This window comes from Octopus bimaculoides, chromosome 1, assembly GCF_001194135.2.
Source record: "Octopus bimaculoides isolate UCB-OBI-ISO-001 chromosome 1, ASM119413v2, whole genome shotgun sequence".
Classification (NCBI taxonomy): Eukaryota; Metazoa; Mollusca; class Cephalopoda; order Octopoda; family Octopodidae; genus Octopus; species Octopus bimaculoides.
In genome coordinates this window covers 118,006,516-118,026,655 of record NC_068981.1, presented here as the reverse complement: position 1 = coordinate 118,026,655, position 20,140 = coordinate 118,006,516, and the positions used below count along the sequence as shown (strand labels likewise).

The 20,140-nt window shown below is 37.3% G+C and overlaps 1 protein-coding gene across 3 annotated transcripts in view; it reads right to left on the bottom strand.

Moving 5' to 3' along the window:
- Positions 1-20,140, bottom strand: part of LOC106875623 (solute carrier family 23 member 1) — a 62,677-nt gene that overhangs the window by 37,805 nt on the left and 4,732 nt on the right. Inside the window, exon 1 of one of the 3 annotated variants that reach the window (XM_014923852.2) lies at positions 9,621-9,782. The exons of the other annotated variants lie outside the window; for them this stretch is intronic. The gene's annotated coding sequence lies outside the window, so the exon portion shown is untranslated. Of the gene's footprint in view, positions 1-9,620; positions 9,783-20,140 lie in introns of those variants that run through there. 3 annotated transcript variants of the gene reach the window in all.

The window sequence follows — 20,140 nt, the reverse complement described above, 5'->3', positions numbered from 1 at the left end:
GTGTGTGTGTGTGTGTGTGTGTGTGTGTGTGTGTGTGTGTGTGTGCATGTATGGTAGAGAAAAGGAAAGAGAGAGAGGGAAAGAAAGAGAGGGAGAGAGAGACTTCCCATACAAATAAATTGCAAAGTTTCTCTACGCAGAGCTAATATTTATGCAGAGGGAATCATTAACACATCTCCTACAATAAATAGGGCACAAAATGTAATTGCATCGCGAAGTATTTCAGCTGTTCGAGGTAGGTAATTGTATCATAGATTCATTTAAAAGCATCGCTGTGATCCTTGAAGTAAAGATTTATAAAAAGATTTATAAAAGAGGGAAATAATAGTCAAGGGAAGCATCTCCATATCGGTGAAAAATTATTTATTCATGGGAAGTAACTCCGCAAATATTTCACTCGGTAATTCCCCTTTGACCGTTGCTACTTTTTCCTTTTTTCTCTGTTTTTCTTACATCAAATGTAGACAAATACTTGTATAGGTATTAAATTGTCCTTATTAATCTAGGTCTAAAATAATCGATCACGTATATAATGAGAGACGATTGATCATCAGTATCCCAACTATTTCTTATTTGCTGTGAAGGCAGTGTACAATATTCAGTCTGGCTTTACATTTCAAGTTGATAGGTTACGGTTTGAGTTATTCTGCTTTTTCTTTCAGGTCCAGCAAGGACGTAGGATTTTTGACTCATGGATGCTAGAAGCCCTTCTTCAACTTGCTAAAGTTCCAGTGAGAATAGTCAAAGCCATAGCTGACCTGACTTGATGGTACGCCACCATCTTGAAGTTAAACACAAAGAATGATTATTATCACCGATAGAGTAGTGTCACAAAGGCATATTCCAAGGTGACAGCCTCTCTGTGATGTTGTTTATACTTTCTGTAAACTACATGTCATTCGTGTTAAGGAAGTCTGAAGGTTATCTCACTGGTTCACAAGGAAACGGAAATACCAAAATTACACATTGTTTCTTTGTGGATGACTTAAAACTTTATGCAAAGAATATACATGAGATGAAAAAGAGCCTTGACCAAGTTTCAACTTCCTCAAAAGATGTAGAGTTTGAGTTTGGTCAGGATAAATGTTGTTACATGGTTGTGAAAAAGGGAAAACTATATACCAGACAAGTAACATCTTCATCAATGATTTTATTATTTCCCCTGTATCTGACGAGGAATGTTACAGGTATCTAGGGGTGGATGAAATTATGTCTTACAATATCACCTGTAATAAAACACGTGCCACTAAAGAATATTACAGCCGAATAAAGAAAATTTGGACCTCTGAACTCTTTGCATTCATGGTCCACAAAGTGTTTGCAGTGCCAATACTTATACCAACATTTAGGCTGTTTGATTGGACGCTTGATGAAATCCGAGCTATTGACGTGTAAACCCGAAAAATACTAACTAACACACATAATTCCCACATAAACAATGACGTAGACCGTCTCTAACTAAAACAAAAACAAGTCGGGAAAGGCTTAACATCAATCCAAAATGCCTTTGAAAGTCACATCATATCTCTTCGGCAACATCTTTTAACCACCAAGTGTCGAAGTGCATCCCTTGACCAAGTTTGCATACGTGAGGCTGATAACATCATAAGACTTGGAAGGCAGCTCCTTGAGCAACACTCTTTGTCTGAAACGTAGAATATATGCCCAAAGAAGTTGCACGACTCTACCTTAAACGTATCATCAGATGAAAGGATGAGCATATGTGAGCAGAAGACTATGCATGGCTATGTCAATAGAAAGTCCCGTGATGATAGTAACATCGATCATCAAAGCAGTTTATCATGGACCAATAGCCGGATTACTACCTTCCACTTTGACGTGGGGTATGCATATACAATCTAGGAACAGGAAATATCAACCAAGTTCCTGATGCGCAAAATGGATAGAGGTAGAGGAAAAACCATAAAATATGAGAGGCGATGTAGATTTGTGGAGTTTTGGAGACTTTTGGAGTTTGGTCAGGATAAATGTTGTTATATGGTTATGAAAAGGGGAAAACTATGAACCAGATTAATAACATCTCCATTAATGATTTGACTGTTTCCCCTGTATCTGATAAGGAATGTTACAGGTATCTAGAGGTGGCTAAAAATATACATTACAATGGCACCTTACAAATATACCTTACAATGGAAGAGCCGTAAAATGTGACAACCGATACAGACTTTGTGGAGTTCACACTGAAGATATCACCCACATCATAAGAAGTTGTCCGAAAATGTCATCACGGTATTATCTACCGATGAGACATGACGTTGTAGCTAGGACATTCTATAATGAAATCCGTCGGAAGGACAACGAAATAAAAACCCACAATACAGAAAAGGAATACTGGTGGAATGTACCAGTGAAGACCTCAATAAAATGTAATCACAACAGACCTGATATAACGATTTGGGATAGAGAAGAGAAACTGTGCACAGTTGTGGAAATTAGCTGCCCAGCGGATGTTAACATAAAGCTGAAGATTAGTGAAAAAGAGAACACCTATGCTGAACTATTGAGAAATCTGCAGTTACTCTATCCAGAGTACAAGTTTAGGTTTATACCTGTAATTAATGGGGCCCTGGGATATGTAACACACGGCTTAAATTCCAATCTTGAGAAATTAGGCTTCTCAAAACCAAAGAGGAGAAAGTTAATTCGAAGGCTACAGATCTAATCTATCACTGGAATTGTAAAAATCTATAAAACTTTCTAGAAGTCTTTCATTTAAATATATATGAGCATGCCTAGATATGCAACTCCATGCATGAGAATACATACATAAAACATACAAATCTGCACATACAAACATACATACATACATACATACATACATACATACATACATACATACATACATACATACATATATCCATGCATAAATACCCTGTTGTAGATGTTGAAATTCCAATGAAAGAACTTTGGATCTAGGTTAGAAACCGGTTCTTTCTCTTTTAGCAAGAAATCTACAAATAAACTGAATGACATGCATACATACATACATACTTCCATACTTATATACATACATACATAAGTATGTGCATTACCATCATTCTGTGTGTGTGTATGTGTGTGTGTGTGTGTGTGTGTGTTTATGTATAGTGTGCGTATGTGTGTTTGTGTGTACATATATGTATACATTATGTTGAGTAAAAAATTTTGCAATCTTTTGGTGGTAACTTATTTGTTCTGCTCATCACGTTACAACAAGAACAGCCTGGCATTCAAGGTAGAAGCCATTGTGTTAAGTCGTCTGAAGAGACCTTTCTGCCAATTCTTTGATCCTAGGCGGTTGCCAGTTCTTATCCTTCGAAGCGAAAAACTCATTCACTGATCTTCCACCTCCTCCTTGTCGGTGAAGAAAGTGAGCCATGGATCGTAACAAGCAATAATCGGAGGGAGATAGGTCTCGACTATATACTTGGTGGCATTAGTTGAATTCCCTCAAGTTCCTGGACTTTCAAGGAGATATTCACATCATTAGGACCACTGACCTCTATGAGAGTACATACTTTTTTCTTGTCTGTCCATAACCACAATATCCGGTCTGCCATGCTTTCACTGGACTCATATTTTGATGGTAATATTCCTTGTGCTTGTATTTCTGTGCGTGTTCAAGAACAAGGGGTTACTTTATATTTATGCCAGGGCAGTCTATTTAATGGATGGCATTCTATATTGCTTTTACGACAACGCCATGTCGCATAGGAGGTAATACCATGATAACAATTTTGGATAACTGCTAATCAGATGTGTGATGCCTTCCGCAAAAATATGACATAATCTATATTATCGGTTACTTCTTCTTACTGTTTTCGATAAACATACTCATGCATATATATTTTGGTGGTGGTAGTGGTGGGGGTTATGTTGGTCGTTTCACATCCACGCCTTCATTGAGGTATGTTAGTCCGGCACTATTAGGGTTTTATGGGAGGTCATCAAGAAGAAAGTTCCTGCTGACGAGCTCACTCTCAACACGTACGATGTTGTCTCAAATTTTAAGCATGAAGATAATGTATTTATTTTTGCTACTGTTCATTAGGAGGTACTGTCTGAGAGAGATTACCCTACACTCGAAGGCTGCCTGTACTGATATCAAGATTCTAGCTCCATTATCGTTTTTTTTTCAGATAGAACCTGTCCATGCCACTCTTCCATCGAACATTTCCAGTTGATGTAATTATATTACGCGTTTTAACATCTATCGTGTGAATATATCTATATATATATATGCACAAATATATTTATACATACATACATACATACATACATACATACATACATACATGCATACATTGTTTTGCCCTTTTAAAGCCTAGCCAGGCTCATGGGCCAGGTTTCCCGGTTTCTATGGCGTATGTGTTCTCCTCCAACTGGATGGGACGCCAGTCCATCGCAGCATTACTCATGAAACAGGAAGAAAAAATGAGAGAAGGTTGGGGCGAAAGAGTACAACAGGGGTCGCCACCACCCCCTGCCGGAGCATCGTGGGGCTTTAGGTGTTTTCGCTCAATAATCACACACAACCCCCGGTCTGGGAATCGAAACCGCGATCCTCAACCGCTAGTCCGCTGCTCTAATCACTGCATGAAACAGCATGAAAGGAGAAAAACATGTACGGTCAGTTTGCAAGATATTCAAACGCCAGGACAGATACAGAAGACCGGTGGCTATGGAAGAGGAGGAGTGACCTGAAGAGAGACAGAAGTACTTACATGCGTAGTACAAGAACGAGCGTAACGGAAAATCAATGTTAAATGCAGAATCGACAACACTACCGACAGTGGCAAATGCAGAATGTGTGATGAGAGAGTTGATACGGTATGGCACAGCGTTAGCAGATGCCCGACATTAGCACAACACGAATATAAAGACTTCGTTTCTATGTGACCAGATTGATCAATTGGGATTTCTGTGGAAATCACGGCCTACAAAGAGCAAAAGCGTTGTATGAATAAAACTCCCAGAAGGTAACTGAGAATGAAGATTGCAAAATTCTGTGGGATGCAATGATTCAGTGCGATCATCTAACCAGAGATCGGAGAACGGACATTTTGTTGTGAATAAAAAAGAATTAACAGGCAAGACAATCGACATAACATGGCATGGTAACAGCAAGATAAAATATAAAGGAGAAAGAAAACTGAACAAATATAACGATTTGAACTGGGAAATATGAAGGTTGTGACAAACAAGGAGAGTAGACGTGATGCCACGAGTGATTGCCACACTTGAAATTATTGGCATTCAACTACTACCATGGTTCCAAAATGTTGTTACAAAGGTAAAGATAGAAAAAAAAAAGAATGAACATTGCTTGGAACTTGCAAGAATACTTCACAGGGTTCTTGAAGTATGGTCAGTAAACAAGTGTCACTTTAGTCTACTGGTTGTAGACAGCTGAAACTTTCCATCATACCCAGTAAAATAAGCTGAGAGTTCTTCTCAAATACTACTACTACTACTACTACTACTACTACTACTACTACTACTACTACTACTACTACTAATAATAATAATAATAATAATGCCTTGATGCAGTACCAGACAGTGGCTCTCATGGCTTCTGAACTTAACTGATTGCAAGTGTTATCATGTAGAATGTTTTGACTTTGTATAAAAGATGGGCTATAGCAAATATTCTGCTCAATACCAAAGATTTGTCTGTCAGCTATTTGACCTTAACCAGTTGAGCATGTCCCGTTGTGGCTGACGATATGTACTTCTCTGATCAAGAGCAGTAGCGGGAGAGAATCAGAGCCATGTGTTGAGAGGAATTGTTTCGAGTTTCGATAATTCACATTTGGAAACATGGGTGTTTCGTTCAACATCCTTAAACAGCCCTTACTCAGGGTACTTTTGAGCGGGATGGGCTACTCAACCTGAAGAAAATTTTAACTGGACTGCATCTGCAAGGCCATGCGCTGTTCATCTTGATATAACATCACCATGTCGTGCACATATGGTTGTGATGCATGTGCCTGGTGTACCCTTCTCAGACGGGTAGTCAAGATGGGCATACTGAGCTTCGTATATTTTATCCCAGTGTCTCTTTGACGACATGCAATGCTTTCTCACTCAATAATGATAGTGATGATGATGATGATGATGATGATGATGATGATACAGTTCTATATTTAAGAGATGAAGAACTATGTACATTATTTACATTGGACGGATATTTGTCTTCATCTTCTTTGTTGTTAACACAACGTTTCGGCTGATATACTCTCCCTCCATGGGTTCTCATTCCTAAGGTATTATTATCATTATTATTATTATTATTATTATTATTATTATTATTATTATTATTATTATTATTATTATTATTATTATTATTATTCAGGTCACTGCCTGGAATCGCTCTTAACCACTATGCCATATGCCCGTGGGCATATATGGAGTGAATGTTTGGGCTCATAGATCTAATATTTTCCTATCCTTCCTTAATACCTGTTCCCATATGCTACTCATATCTGCTCTTGGTCTGCTTAAGAGGTTGTTGTGTCCTAGCATATGTTCTGCTTCTTTTAGTCTTCGTATTTTCCAGTGGTGTTCTCTATTATTTTAACTTCAACCCACAGCATTTTTCCATACGTGATCAGCTATATCCGATTTATCAATATCTCCCCGTGCCACAGTTTTGCGATGTTCGTCTACCCTTATTTTGAGGGGGTGGCATGTTTCACTTTTGTATAACCTACCACAGCTGCATGGGGTGGAGTACACGTAGTCTTTGGTCATATTCTCTTCTATTGGTGGTTTTACTCGAACTAGATATTTGCGAAGTGCTGCATTACTCTTGATTTCTGTCCTGATGTCACGTGGACCGCATATCTTTTGCATTTTTTCGGAGAGGCCTTTCATATAGAGTAGACAGACTGCGGTCAGTTTATTGGTTCATCCTCTCTTTTCTTCATAATTGGAGTCGATAGTATGTTTTTGGTTTGTTGATACTTAATATATTGTTACTGAGCTTGATCATTTTTTCGTGGTGTGTATCATGACCGCTACTTATATTCGTTGCTCGATGTTTTAGGCACTGAGCAATCCCTCTCTTTACATTGTATGGATAGTGGGAATTGAAGTTGAGGTATCGTCTAGTGAAGGTCAGCTTGAGGTATACGGATGCCCTGAATCCATACTTGGTGCGTGTTTTTAATACATTCAGGAATGCTAACTGATAGTCTTTTTCCTTTTCCATTGTGAACTGTATGGATGGCTTTATTGAGTTCACATGATTAACAGTACATAGATAACTTTCTGGTGGGGCTAGAGTATGAAGGTGTCATCAACACATCGCAGCCATAGGGTTGGTTTTAGTGGTGTTGATCCTAAAGTCAAATTCTCAAAGTAATTCATGTATATATTGGCTATTATCGGTGATAGTGGCGAAGCCATAGCTAAACATTCTTCTTCTCGATATATATCAGTGTCCATCCTGAAGTAGGTAGTTTCTACCCAGAAGGTCCTGATGGAAATGTTGACCAATAATAATTGTCGGAGCCCTGGGAACATGGACTAAAAATATTGAGAAGTATATAGGACAAATAAGGGTGGATTTCTTCCAGAAAACAGCACTGCTTGGAACCGCTCGAAAAGTAAGGGTGTTACACTCGTTCACTGGTAGTGAACATCTGACACCGTAGTACATCTCCAGCGTTAGAAGCAGTGCAAAGACAATACAACAACAACAACAATAATAATAATAAATAATTGTCTTGGTACAAAAGATGGGCTACAGCAAATATTCTGCCCAATACCGCAGATTTGCTTGTCAGTTGCTTGACTTTAACCAGTTGAACATGTCCTTTAGTGGCTGACGATACGTGCTTCTCTGATCATGAGCAGAAGTAATTGGGGAGCACCATAGCCATGTGATGAGAGGAATTGTTTGGGGTTTGGATAATTCACCTGTGGAAACATTGGTGTTTTGTTCAACATCCTTAAACAACTCTTATTCAGGGACCTTTTGAATAGGATGGGCTACTCGACCTGAAAAAAATTCTAACTGGGGCCCCAACTGCAAGATTATGCGCTGCTTATCTTGATATGAGTTCACTATGTCATGCGCATACGGTTGAGATGCATATGCCTGGTGTACCCTTATCAGACAGGTGGTCACGATGGGTTTACTGAGCTTCGCATATTTTACCCCAGTGTTATTTTGATGGCGTGCACTGCTCCCTAGCTCAATAATAATAATAATAATAATAATAATAATAATAATAATAATAATAATAATAATAATACTCTTAACTAAAAACACAAGGTTTGAATTTTGAGGAAAGGGACTCCTCAATTACATCGACACCAGTCTTTCACTGTTACTTATCGATCCCGAAAGGATGAAAGGCAAAATCGACCATGGTGAAATTTGAACACAGAACGTAAGCGACGGGCGAAATACTGCTAAGCATTTCGCCCGGTGTGCTAAAGATTCTATTAGCTCGCCGCCTTGATGATGATGATGATGATGATGATGATGATGACGATGATGATGATGATATCATTGGTGATGGGAGCATTGGGCTCAATTCTATTGAAACCTCAAGACATCTTAAAGCAACTGGCAGCCTTATTTGGCACAGCGCACATCTTAAGGAAAGTATTATCTGTCTGAGGTCCTTGTTGTGACTTGACAGACGACTAAAGACACCGGTGCATTTTTACTTACACTGTGCTACGAAGGAATAATAATACTACAATGTAAGATAACTATATCTAAATGTTAGCCATTTCAGGAAACTGAAAGATTTTGCTTTTATGGAGTATATATAATTACAAAAAATAGCTTTCCCCAGATGAATCGTTACAGCAACATGTGCGTACAAATGTAAACACATTTTTATACGAAAATTGCAAACCTATGGCATTAAAAACATTTAAAGGAGGAGAGAGTTATAAGTATCTAGAAGTGCTGTTATAAGTATCTAGAAGTGCTAGAATCTGACAGAGTAGTAACCTCAGAAACGAAAACAAAAATTGAGAAGGAGTACATCAGAATGGCGCGGAAGCTAATGAAGTCAAAGCCAAATGGTCTGAATCTACTGAAGGCTGTAAATATTTGGGCAGTATCATTACTTAGATATTCAGCAGCTTTTGTAGATCGGACAAAAACTGAATTAGCGAAAGAATTCAATATTAATGAGGACTCCACCCAAGGGCAGGAGTAGCAAGATTACACTTACCTAGAAAGGAAGGTGGAAGAGGGTTAATATCAGTAGAAGACTTTGTGGAGTTAGCTAGAGTATATATAGACTTCTATGTAGGTAATAGTGAATAAAGATTATTAAAAACTACTAGAGTCACAGCAAGACGCAGAGAAACCAAAAACCCATACTAAGTTAAAGCCAGAAAAAGAACAGAAATTATCTGACTGGCAAGAGAAGGTGTTGCATGTTAGATTCCCAACGATAGTTGTAGCAAATATTAGTAGTGAGACATTGTTATGTTCGCAGAAAGGAAAACTGAAGAGGGAGAGAGGAAGTTTGTTAATAGCTGTACAAGATCAAGTATTAAGGACTAATTGGATAAAAGCCAAGATAGACAAAAATCAAGAAGATTTCCAATGTAGATTATGCAAATCAAAAGAGGAAAGCGTTACTCACATAGTAAGTGAATGTAGTATGCTGGCACAGAAAGAATGCTAGAAACGGCTTGACAATTTAGGGAAAGTAATCCATTGGGAGCTGCGTAGAAAGCTAGGATTTGAACATACTGATAAATGGTATGAACACGAATCTAGTAAATTACTAGAAAGTAAGAAATACAAGATGCTGTGGAGCTTCAACATTCAGACTGATAGAGTAATATAATCTAGAACGCCTGATTTGGTAGTAGTAGATAAAAGCAATACAAAGTGACAGATAATAGACTTTACAGTCCCAAATGATAAAAACATGAATATGAGAGGTATAGAAATAATAGCAAAGTACCAGGACCTAGCTATTGAATTACAGAGACTATAGAAAGTACGGATACATGTATCCCAGTAGTTATAGGTGCATTGGGAATTATCCCTAAAGATCTGAACAGATGGTTAGAGGAAATAGGCATAAAACATAGTTTAGTACAACTTCAGAAAACAGTGTTATTTAGGAGCAGGTAGGATACTTAGAAGGGTTCTTGGCATCGAAGGTTGTTTGTAGCCTGATGTTATGATTTTTTTTCTTTTCCAATAGTCGAATCTGTTGAGTGTATTGTGGAAACAGTAATAATAATAATAATAATAATAATAATAATAATAATAATAATAATAATAATAATAATAATATAGTAAGGAGAAGAAGAAGAAGAAGAAGAAGAAGAAGGATTGTTATTATTATTATTATTATTATTATTATTATCATTATTATTATTATTATTATTATTTCTTCTTCTTATTATTATCATCATTATTATTATGGAGTGAACGAACAATGACACTAGCCTACAAATATACGAAACCCAATATACCCACCATGACTACGCATCTGATAAGGGTACACCAAGCACGTGCATGACAACCACGTGCTTGCAAAATGGTGATCTCACATCACGATAAACAGCACATATTTTTACAGGTGGGGCCCAGTGAGAATATTTAAAATATTTCTTCAGGTCAATTAGCCCATCCTACTCAAAAGGTCCTTGAATAAGGGTTATTTAGGATCGTTAACGATACACCCATGTTTCCAGAGATGAACAATTGAAACCCAAACAATCCCTGTCCACACACAGCTGGAATGTTCTCCCACTACTCCTACATGTGATCAGAGCTAATACACATATTGTCAGTCAGTTAGGGACATGCTCAACTAGTTACGGTCAAGCAAGTGACAAACAAATCTGTGGTTTTGAACAGAATATTTGCTGTAGCCCATTTGTTATACCAAGACAAACATGTACATAACATTTCCAACCAGTTAAGGAAGTGCTCCTTAATGACTGACTGGATGTGCATCTATGATCAGGAGCAGGAGTAGTGGAGGTACGTCAAAGCCATGTGCTGAGAGGAATTCTTTGGGATTTGAATAGTTCACACATGGAAACATAGGAGTTTCGTTCATCATTCTTAAATAATTTAGAGACCTTTTGAGCAGGGTGTGCTGCTCCACCTACAGAAAATTCTAACTGGGCTCCCCTTGCATGGTCATGCACTTGGTATGAGATCAGCCTATTGCGCATATATGGTTGTACCCTTATTAGTCATAATAGATAAATTGGGTTTCTTATATTAGTACCTCAGTGTCATTTTGATGGCATGCATTGCTCTCCTACTCAATAATAATAATCGGAGGAATGCAGAGGCTTGTTATTCATGGAGGATCTTAAATTTTATAGTAAAGATGAATCCCAAGTCAGTTCCCTCGCTGATACGGTGTATACTTTCAGAGCTGATATCAGCATGAATTTCGGACTGAAAAAGTGTGGTGTATTAGTCTTGAAAAGTGGCAAAATCAGATCTATGGACGGGCTAGTGATAGATCGGGGGAGGTTATGAAGCAGATAGAAGAGACGGGCTATAACTACTTGGGTATACTGGGAATGGATAAATTGATGGAGAAAGAAAAAGCAGAAAAATTTAAGGTGGAGTACTTGCGTAGACTGAGACTGGTACTTAAGTCGAAATTAAACGAACGGAATAAGATTGAAGCTATCAACACTTGGACAGTTTCACTCCTTACATATAGAGCAGGAGTAATACCATGGACAATAGACGAACTAAACAGCTTAGACAGAAAGACAAGGAAGTTGCTGACTAGATATGGGATACTCCACCTATAAAATGACAAAGACAACCTGTATGTACCAAAAAAGAAGGGGGAGAGGACTGATTGGATGCGAACACAGCATTAGAGCAGCAGAAAACAACATAGCATAGTAGGTAAATAATTCCACAGAAACACTATTATTGTAAGTAAGCTTAGTCTTGTGTAGGATGGAATATTGCAAAGATAAAGCACACTACAAGCAATTAAGAATGAATGAATCTGAAAATAGGTGAATAAAGAAACGGATGCATGGACAATTTCATAGGGATGCTGAAGACAGATAGAGTAAAAAGATGGCTATGGATGACTAGAAGTGATTTAAAACCAGAGACGTAGGCTCTAAACTGTGCTCCCCAAGAGCAAGCATTAAGAACCAATAGATCAAATACAGAAGAGACAACATATCAGAAGGTAATAAGGGGAGAATTTGTGGACAAAGTGATGTAACCGTATGGCATATTACCAGTCAATGTACGCCAGTAGCCCAGAAATACAATATAGCAAGGATTGTCCATTGGACACTTTGCAACAAGTATGGACTTGACAGAGCAAAAAAGTGGAGCGAACATAAACCCGAAGGCATCATCGAAAATGATAATGCAAGGATCCCGTGGGATTGTATGATTCAGTGCGACCATAAGATAGAAAATAGGAAACTATTAATCGTTTTAAATGAGAAAGAAAGCAAACGATGCTGGATCGCAGATATAGCATTTCCAGTTGACAACAAAGTATGCGATAAAGAAGAAAGATAGATATAACAGGTTAGTTTGGGATGTTAAGGATGTGTGGTTGCTGAAAAAGATGGTAGTAGTACCAATAAAAATGTCGGTGCCCTGGGAACAGTGGTTAAACATCTTGATAAGTACATGGGACAAATGGGGGCTGCAATAAGAGTGGAGCACTTGCAGAAAACAGCACTGCTTGGAACCGCTCGAATATTCCGGATGGTGCTCGATAAATAAGGGATGTTAGCTTAGTTCACTGGTAGTGAACAAGTGACACTGGTATATCTCCAGCGTTAGAAGCTGTGTAAAGATGATGATGATGATAATAATAATAATAATAATAATAATAATAATAATAATAATAATAATAATAATGATGATGATGATGATGATGATGATGATAATGATGATGATGATGATGATGATGATGATAATAATAATAATAATAATAATAATAATAATAATAATAATAATAATTATTATTATTATTATTATTGTTCAGTAGTTTTATTTTTATAACGTGCTTTCACTTCACTACCGAGCGCAGCTCTGTGTGCCTCGGGCATGTGCTGTGGTTTGCTGTGATGTTCTTATGGTTACTGTATTGAAATGTTTTGCGTAGGATGTGTGCAGTGCCCAGCAGTACAATTTTCTGTATGTTATATATATTTGTAAGTCCTGGTGTTTTTGTTATGTATTTGTCTGAATATTTTTTTTATTATACCTAAGGCACATACTATGATAGGAATTGTTTCTGTTTTTAGATTCCACATTCGAGTTACCTCTATTTCCAGGTCTTTGTATTTTGAAAGTTTTTCCATTTCTTTTAGGGAAACGTTGTCATCTGCTGGTATTGATACATCATTTAGAAATACTATCAGTTCATTGATGCAGCTATACCAAATGACATGAATGTTGTGAGTAAAGAGGTTGAAAACATCACCAAGTACTCCGAATTGATGATGATAATGATGATGATGATGATGATGATGATGATGATGATGATGATGATGATGCAATACCAGGCAGTGACTCAGGTGGCTTTTGATCTTGACTAATTGGAAGTCCTTATCATGGACATGTGTATTAGTGTAAAAGATGGGCTACAGCAAATAATCTGCACAATACCACAGATTTGCTTGTAAGTTGCTTGACCTTAACCGGCTTAGCATGTCTTTTGGTGGCTGACGATATGTGCATCTCTGATCACGAGCAGAAGTAGTGGGGAAGCATCATAACCATGTGTTGAGAGGTATTTTGTGGGGTTTAAATAATTAACCTCTGGAACTATGGGTGTTTTATTCATCAACCATAAACAAAACCCTTTTAGGGACTTTTTGATGGGCTACTCTATCTGATGAAAATTATAACTGGGCCCCCACCTGCATAGGCTTACGCTGTTTATCTCGATATGAAATCACCATATTGCGCATATATGGCTGTGATGCATGTGTCTCGTGATGCATCTGCCTGGTGTACCCCTATCAGACAGGTAATTATGATGGGTATATCGGGCGTCGTATATTGTACACCAGTCTCACTTTGATGGCGTGCGCTGCTCTCTCCTTAAAATAATTATAACAATGTTATTATTGCCATGAGCAAGATGAGGTAAATCCAGGAATGACTCAAAAGCTCTAAGCTAAAAGTAGAGAAAAAATAACTGATTCTAACTGTACAACGCCACTGTCTATCTATAACTAACAAAATAAAACGGTAATGAGATTATAATAAGATGTTATCATTAAGTGCACAATATGCATCCAGTAGAAGAAGATTGCTGGCATCTTTGCCAAACCCGGGTGTATACATAAATACGATTGTGTTGACAGTATGTCCACTGGAATGTATGGCAAACCTTTCAGTGTGAATCGAGCGAAAAATGCTAAAATATTTACGAATCACCTACAATGTATGAGACACGCCAAACCAAATTGATAAATGGATCAAGAATTACTGTTCTGATACAATAATGTGGAAAAAATACCTGCTACCTGATGAACATTGTTATCCCAAAGGAGATGGAGAAACTGTCAACATATAAGAGACTTGATAATGAAATAAGCAAAATATGGGCCATCAAATAATAAACTTCGGATAACAACTACAATATTAGGTATGATAAAAATATGAACAGAAACATACAGTCCGTACTATAGCTCATATTGCTGCACTCATTTCAAACAGTTCCTGCACTAGAAGTAGCCAATATTCTACCCAAGCCACTTTCAGTTCAGCAGCAAATTAAAACTGCATAAAACAATTCAAATGTGCAAGATCAATATGCAATAAACTAACTCAAAACGCACTCCAACAAAACCAATAGCAGGCACTCTAATACAAACAAGAAAAATAAAATCCCATTCTACCCACCTGAAACTCATTAATGCTATACGAATCACATATCACATTATTATACTAAATAACCGTCTCGCACTAATCAACCAGTACTTACGAAACATATTCCAGACACAGCAAAATAAATGAACTGACACAGCACGTATTCTGCATAACAGAAGAAACAGTAAAGTAGCACCGGGGTTAACAAATATAAAACTTGTATAAAAAAATTAAGCTGATATACAGATAGATCTACGCCCTAAAAAGACAATACCTTCAGGTACACGAATAGCACCTGGTGTTATAGTTAAAAATACATTGAAACAAAGTATGCTACTACTACTACTACTACTGCTGCTGCTGCTGCTGCTGGCACTACTTCTACTACTACCATTGCTACTATTATTCCTGCTGCTGCTGCTACTGCTGCTAATACCATCACCGCCACCACCGCTATTACAGATGATGATGATGTTGATGATGATGAAAATGATGATGATTAAGGTAAAGACGATGATTATGATGAAGGTGATAATAAAAATATAATATTTAACACAGCTACATGGCCAGAAATATACGTGGATTGTTGATTAGGTTCCAGTTCATGACTGGTAACATAATTTATTGACATTGAAGAATCAAAAGCAATGACAAAACCGATGGAATTTGAACTCAGATTATAAAAAAGCTGAAATAAATACGGTGGAGTAATTCTGCCAATCCACTGTTAAGATTAGGAAAAGATTAGGAAGTCATATTATAGATACACAAAATTAATTTTTAAAACATGGTTAAATGCAATAAATGAGGTGATAGGCATTAATACACTAGCTCTCTCTCCATTGCACGCTAAATGGTTTAGCAAAACTAGACACAAAAACGAAAATATTGACCGCTTTTAGAATACATCACTTTAAATCTAATACATAAATATTGTATTTGTTACGAATACAGGGTATTAGGGGATTTATGCAATTAGAAAATTATCATGAAATATCCACAGATGTGTCTCAAAAGATGGAGTGACAAAATATAAAAATTTGATAGAAATAACTTCGAAGCACAACGAAAACAAACATGTTCTTTTTTTTTTCAGGGAAAGAAAAAGCATAAAACAAGCTGAAATGACAGACGAATAAAAATGGGAAATAACAGAAATTGTGAAAAGACTAAAACCTCGACTAAATATGTATTTGCAGAATATCATCATAAGGTGGCGGCAGAAGTCCTACCATGCCAACCTAGGAAAAAGCTGAACAAAGTGTAAATAGACACGAAAGTTCCAAACAGTGGTTGTGAGGTGAAAAACTCAAATTTTAGTTTTAATATTCACTAAAAAATTAAAGCCAGAAATCTCCAAAAGCATAATAAAGCCAAAAAGAATACCTGCATTCTTTGTGAAAATGGAAAGTAAAATTAATGACATTGTCTCTGGGCATCCAGTGTTATCCCTGTTTAAAAAAATTATAATGATAATAATTGTTCCACAAATAAATATACTGCTACAACCTTTTTTTTTATCGAAGACACATGATTACACTGTTGATTTTCCACATAAGATGAAGCATTCAAGTTCCACGCGCGCGCGCGTGTGTGTGTGTGTGTGGGGGGGCGTGTGATATACATTAGAATACCTCTTAGGTTTAGTGATACTAATAACTTGTTTTCTTTGTGTAAGAAATAGTAGCCGAGTTTCTCTCAAATCATAGTCTGTAGTTGACGTGCAAAAACAAAGAAAGGTCTGTTCGACTAGGGATGATGTAGGATAACAGCATCAAGGAAATAATTTTAAAATGGAAGCCGCATAATATTACTTACATTTGACGTCGTAAAATTTAGAACGAGAAAGAAATAACTGACAAAAATGCGCGAATGTAAAAAGAAGCATGCAAATAAGGCAGTCTATAGAAGTTTGTATTTAAATACAAAAGACCTTTGCCCGTTTTTCTTTTAGCTTATTATAACATAGACTTGTATCATAAAACAGAATATTTAATGAAGATCTGTTCGTTGTTTGAACTTTAGAACGTCGATAGTATACACGATCACACGTACAAACACACACACACACACACACACTCACAAAACACACACACATACACATATTATGAAAATGTTCCACATGCATATGAAAATTCTTCTTGTTCCTTCTGCGTATGATGTGAAATCCTTCATAGTCATAGTTTGATGAATACATTACGAGTTTCTTTTCTAGTTATAATTCCTTATCCATTGTGATCGCTTGTGCACACCTCTGAGAGCCATCACGTAGCCTGTAGGCGCATTCACCGCACCGCGAGCAGTTCAGCGCTGCAAGCCTTCGGACTAGACCAGTATGAGTTTTTTCTGAGTTTTCTGAACATCGGTAACATTTATATTCAATCAGAATGCCCCAGAATTGGTCTGTACTCCTTCCATTTTATTATTATCCATTGATCCTATCCAAACTAGCCCTCACACGTCGTCCTTTACTAAAACGCTAGCTCTTACATGCTATTCTTTTCTGAGACAGTCTCTCAAAGTCTATTAATAAACACTCTCTGTTGTCCACTATAAGAAGTCGTGCTTGGACAAATTTAGATTATACCTGCTCCCGCTATTCACCTCTCTGACATGAACATCAACAACAATGACCTCCAGTTAATTGACTCCCCAATACATTTTACATTCTACTGCTATTTGATCTTCTGCAAACACCAAACAACTCTTAATTCATACTATTCTTAGTACATAAATCTTACTTGAGTCCTCTCTGAAGTCATTGTCCTAAGTCACATAAATGGTTGTCGGTGCAGAAGCCAAATTTTCACTACCTCAACTCATTACATCAACTCCTTTCATCTGCTGACCTATTTCTCAGCTACCAGACCAATATTTACTAGATCACAACGGTCTCCGAACGGAACCTGCTCAAGACTGTCCAACACAGAAGGAGAGAGTCTGAACACTACCTTATCATGGCCACATAACTCAAACCGTCTTCTAATAGATGTTGCTCCACTTACCGAAGTCTTTCAAGTAATTCAAGCCAAAGGAAACGCATACGCCATGTGATAAATGCTCACTCTCATAATTTTGAGGAGAATACACAGCTTCGTGATTCGTCCAAAATCATTGTATGAACTTCGAACGATGCCTCTGTGGATATCATACTGATCACGTGCGCCAACGCTTCTTAAACATCAGGAAAATCTCCAGGTCACTTGCTAAAAGTATCTCCACTAACTGTACGGTACAATTATTTCCTGTTCATCACAACAATGACGAGTACAGCACGAAGAATGTTTATGCATTTGCAACTAAGTCTATTCCGTTACATCTCCTGGCACAAAACAACATGTAAAATTAAATAGAAAGTGCTATAACATTGATGCTGGAAACGTTTATCATATTCTATTTGTCAACTATAAAAAGAAGGGAAGAACGAGAAAAGAATATCATTATTAATGTGCATCACAAAAGATTAGCTATTTGTATCAACTAAAAAAAAATTATATGATTAAAATATGTGATAAAAGCATGGAATAATTTTGAGGAAGTCAAGTACAAGGTATTGATTTCAAATTCTCTGGTATTAAGATTTGTTGAGGACAATCATTTTATGCTTGAAACCCATAACCCTCTGCATGTCTTCCAAAATGGTTGGAGGAAGAGAAGTTATGCTGTAGGCATACAATGGACAGATAAATGATGTTAAAGCTGTTGACAGTTTAATTCTACTGGGTCTTGCAGATAAATTGAGACCAATTTTAAGCAGTTGGCTTAATGGGCTTAACATTTCAGATTAATTGTGAACTGATTCGACAACAGAAAGTCAAGGAACAATATAGTTGTTCCTCCATTGTTGTTTTGGCGCACGGCTGCCACACTGCCAATAAAATTGTTAAGTTAAGGAAACTTCCAAAAGCAACAGTTTATCGTGTGTATAAACAATTTAAAGAAGAAAGATTGATAGGAAAGTACACAAGATTCGAAGTGATTCTAAGCGCAATCCAAAATCACTCACTGGCCTCAAACGCGCGATTGAAGCCAACCCATCTGCATCCATGGCAAATCTTGCAAGGAAAAGCGATGTGCCCCTTTCCACGGTGTCCAGAGCTGTGTACATGAACCTTTGCATGACTGGCTATGTTCGACGACGCTGTCACCTCCAACAGCCAAGTCTAAAGCAACCAGAACCGAGAGATGGCCATTAAGGTGCAGAAAAATCTCACGTGTTTGTGGGCGAAAGGGAGTTCACTGCAGACGCTGAAGTGAATCGCAGAAATTCTCGATTGATTGCATACAACACTTCTGACGAATGATGTAAATGTCATGGATCCAAATTCATTAAGTCTAGCTTCAAGATCGGCACAGAGGAGTATTTGGACAGTCTGAAAAACTCACTGTAACCTTGGATGAGGCAAACATTTGAGCTTGATGATGTGGTGCTTATCCAAGATTCTGCACCATGACATGTGTCAAAAGCAACACAAGACTTGGTGAGAAGGTGCCATGTTTTGTTTAGTGAGAGCCAAGTCTGGTCCAGTAATAGCCGAGATCGCAACCTTCTCGATTGCTTTTTATAGAGCGTGCTAATAGCAAGGATCAATGCTTCACCACACTCAAGCATCAGTAGTTTGATGGCATACATCGTGCGTTCGACACATAAAATCACAAAGATGGAGATTGCGGCAGCTCCAAAAGCATTTCCTTATCATGTGGAGGCGGCAATTGCCCAAAAGGGCGGCCATATTGAGTGATGAATGTTTTTGTTGTAATAAATGCTACATCAAAATTATGTCTACTAAATATTATTTTAGTATTTATAACCAGTTTTATGCATCGTAATAATCGTCCCAATTTATCTGCAGGACCCTGTATTTTCCAAGAAGAGGATTGTTCCTTTAAGAGTTTCCTCCAAGATTCTATCTATGCAATTCATTCATGAATCAGTGATAGACCCAAGTCGATGATCCCAAAGTACATTCCTAATGTCGTGCATAGTGCGACTGAATGCGGAAAGAACCCCATAGTTAAGAATTGAACTTATTAAACTCCTCGACTATATCTGTCCATCAATACCTTGTGACGTAGAAGGATGGAAAAGCTGCATGAGTGAGTGTGCTGGATATAGGGAGAGAAAGAGAGAGGGGCGCTTCTAGAAAATTATTTTATATCATTTCGTGTATTTAACCTAAAATATTAAACAGACAAAACATTATATATATGTATATATATATATATATATATATATATATATATGTGTGTGTGTGTGTGTGTGTGTGTGTGTGTGTGTGTGTTTATATATTCATATAAATATATATA